Raw genomic sequence first — 3,450 nt, 5'->3', positions numbered from 1 at the left:
GGTGCCCCCTCCTCTAAAGAGTTATGACCATCCCTACCCCAGTCCTAGGGGCAATGGCTATCAGGGCCTCCAGGTCAGACTAAGTTTGCCTCAAGGTAAGAATATCTTTGTGGTACAACTCAGGCTCCGGAGCTTGCTGTGAGAACAGACTGAACTATAGGAACACATTAAATGAGATTCATTTTATTTGGATGTTATGAGATGGCCCCAACTTGAGATCTAAATACAGTAGTCGGTTAATTTTTCCATTACTATTATTGAATAATACATCCCTTCCCATTGGTTTGCAATGTTTTCTTTTCTTTTCTTTTTCTTTTCTTTTTTTTTTTTTTAATTGAGACGGAGTCTCACTCTGTCGCCCAGGCTGCCCAGGCTGGAGTACAGTGGCACAATCTAGGTTCACTGCAACCTCCACCTCCCAGGTTCAAGCAATTCTCCCTGCCTCAGCCTCCCAATAGCTGGGATTGCAGCCCTTGTGTCCAGCACTGCTCCTAATAGTTCTCCTCACTTTCTATCTCTGTGTTTGGAAGAGGGCGTTAGATCCATGGATTTCTCCGGGAGGAAACCAGGTTGGAAAGGCTTTGATCTGTATAAGCTGAGACCACAGAAACCTTCACTCATCGCATTGGTGCTTTCCCATCTTAGTAGAGGTTTCAAAAGACTTTGGGTTGTTTGGGGCAGACACAGGGAACTTGTCTTGCTCTCTACGGGAATCCATCTCAACTGATTCTATAATAGAATCAGCTATTCTCAGGGCATAAAGGCTGGGAGTGAATAGGGGCTAACCCTCCGCTGCATCAGCTTCTTAACTGGTCCCTGAGTCTTTGGTCTTGACCTCTTATCTTAATCCATTGTCCACACTGACCCCAGAATCAACTCTTTTTTTTTTTTTTTTTTTTTTTTTTTTTTTTGAGACAAGGTCTCACTCTGTCCCCCAGGCTGGAGTACAGTGGCATGATTACAGCTCACTGCAGCCTCAACCTCCCAGGCTCAAGCAATCCTTCCACCTTAGCCTCCTGAGTAGCTGAGACTACAGGTCTCAGCTATTTTTTTCCCCCTGACATTTTTCCCCCAGCTATTTTTTTTAATTTTTTGTAGAGACTCGGTCTTGCAATGTTGCCCAGGCTGGGCTCCAACTCCTGGCCTCAAGCAATGCTCCTGCCTCAGCCTCCCAAAGTACTGGGATTACAGGTATGAGCCACCATGCCCAGCCCAGAGTCAACTTTGTACAGAAAATCTGACTATTGACTCTGCTCCTCATCTCCCTTCAGTGGCTCCCTGGCGCCCTTGGGATCGGGTTCAAACCCTTTAACTTGGCCCAACAGCTGCTTCCCAGCCTGACCCTGACTCACCTCTACAGCTTCTCTCTGTCCATAGCCCCATGAGACCTTTCAGGCCGGCCACTTGAAACCACTTGCTATGTTTTTTCAGGGCTGCAGCCCTCTAAGGAAGGATGGGATGTGAAGAGCAAGGAAGAAGGAAGGTGTCCTAGGTTGGGCAAAGCTGTACAGAGGCATGGGGTTGGAATATAGTGGATATGTTCAGGGCTCCACTCCTTTGGATATTTGATCCTTATAGCCTGGAAACACCCTTCCCTCTCTACTTTGACTCACAAGTTCAGCCATGGCCTTAAGATCCAGCCCTGTTATAATCACCTCTCTGAAGCCTTTCTTAATCCATCCAGGTAGAGGTAAAGCCTTCCTCTGTGAACCAAGAGTGTTTTGTAAACAAATCAACCACCTAATGCATGGTGGATATTATTTATTCACATGTGGCTGTTTTCCCCACCTAGACTATTAAGGCAGAGACTATATCCAGTTTCTTCTTTTTAAAAAATTGTCATTTATTTATGTATTTTGAGACAGGATCTTCTCTGTTGCCCAGGCTAGAGTGCAGTGGCACCGTCATAGCTCACTGCAGCCTCCAACTCCTGGCCTCTAGCAATCCTCCCACCTCAGCCTCCTGAGTAGCTGGGACTACAGACACACACCACTATGCCCAGGTAATTTTTTAATTTCTTTTTTGTTGAGATGGGGCCTTGCTATGTTGCCCAGGCTGTCTGGAACTCCTGGCCTCAAGCAGTCCTCCCACATCGGCCTGCCTCCTAAAGTGCCGGGATTTACAGGCATGAGCCACTGCACCCAGCCTATATTTCCAGTTTCTAGCATGGCCCAGTAGCTGTTTGTGGATATAATGAATCACTGATCACCTCCATTTCTTATATGTAGTAATTTAGTATGCCTCAGTAGATAAAGTTTGATTCAAAAGATAACTGGCCAATTGGAGTATCTAAGAGGCCAAAGACCAAGGATTCATATGGACCAACATTATTATATTACAGGTGAGGGAAATGAGTCCAGAGGCATCCAGCCACTTACCCACTGTCACACAGGTAGTTGAAAGTACAGCTTGAACCCAACTCTGCTCTCAGGATTTTTTAAATTCTTTAAATACATTTTTTAAAAGTAACACATGCCCATGGTTTAACAAAATTAAAGGCTGGGCATGATGCTCATGCCTGTAATCCCAGCACTTTGGGAGGCCGAGGTGGGTGGATCACCTGAGGTCAGGAGTTCGAGGCCAGCCTGGCCAACATGGTGAGAACCCCCCCCCATCTCTGCTAAAAATACAAAAAATTAGCCAGGCGTCGTGGCGCATACCTGTAGTCCCAGCTACTCAGGAGGCTGAGGCAGGAGAATTGCTTGAACCCAGGAGGTGGAGGTTGCAGTGAGCCAAGATTGCACCACTGCACTCCAGCCTGGGCGAGTGAGACTCTGTATCCAAAAAAAAGAAAAGAAAAGAAAAAAAAAAAATTAAATACTGCAAAAGCGTGTACAAGAAAAGTAAATTCTCACTTCTTTCCTGGACCCTCAGTTTCCTTCTTTTTTTTTCTTTTAATGCTTCACAAATGTGTGTGTCATCCTTGCACAGGAGCCATGCTAATCTTCTCTGTATCATTCCTATTTTAGTATGTGTGCTGTGGAAAAGAGCACCCAGCTTCCTTCCTATAAGCAGTTCATTTTTTTTTAGACATTAATTGTAAAATTCCATAGAATGGAATACTATTCAGCTAATAAAAGAGAAATAATTACTGCTACAGGCAACAACATGAATGAACTTCTAAAATACATTACATTGAGCAAAAGAAGCAAGCCACAAAATGATATCTACTATGTGATTTCATCTGTATAGGAAAAATGGTTACATGAAATATGATTGAATGGAACATCATGCAGTTAGGAAATATCATCTTTTAAATTAGAAAAATATTTGATGACATGAGAAAAGCCTCAGGAGATACTGAAAAGTGAAAAAGCTAAAATATAACCATATATATACAGTATTGTCCCCATTTTTATTAACAAACATGGCTGGCTCAGTTACTCAGGAGGCTGAGGAGAATCGCTTCAACCCATTAGGCAGAGGTTGCAGTGAGCCAAGATGGCACCG

The 3,450-nt window shown here is 44.1% G+C and overlaps 1 non-coding gene across 1 annotated transcript; it reads right to left on the bottom strand.

Moving 5' to 3' along the window:
• Positions 1 to 2,886: 2,886 nt before the first annotated feature.
• On the bottom strand, positions 2,887 to 2,993 carry LOC129492345 (U6 spliceosomal RNA). The gene has a single exon (XR_008660807.1). It is a non-coding gene; the product is annotated as a U6 spliceosomal RNA (small nuclear RNA).
• Positions 2,994 to 3,450: the final 457 nt, after the last annotated feature.

Source organism: Symphalangus syndactylus, chromosome 10, assembly GCF_028878055.3.
Source record: "Symphalangus syndactylus isolate Jambi chromosome 10, NHGRI_mSymSyn1-v2.1_pri, whole genome shotgun sequence".
NCBI lineage: Eukaryota > Metazoa > Chordata > Mammalia > Primates > Hylobatidae > Symphalangus > Symphalangus syndactylus.
Note: the sequence above shows the minus strand (reverse complement) of the source record. Positions and strands in the feature narration are given on the sequence as shown.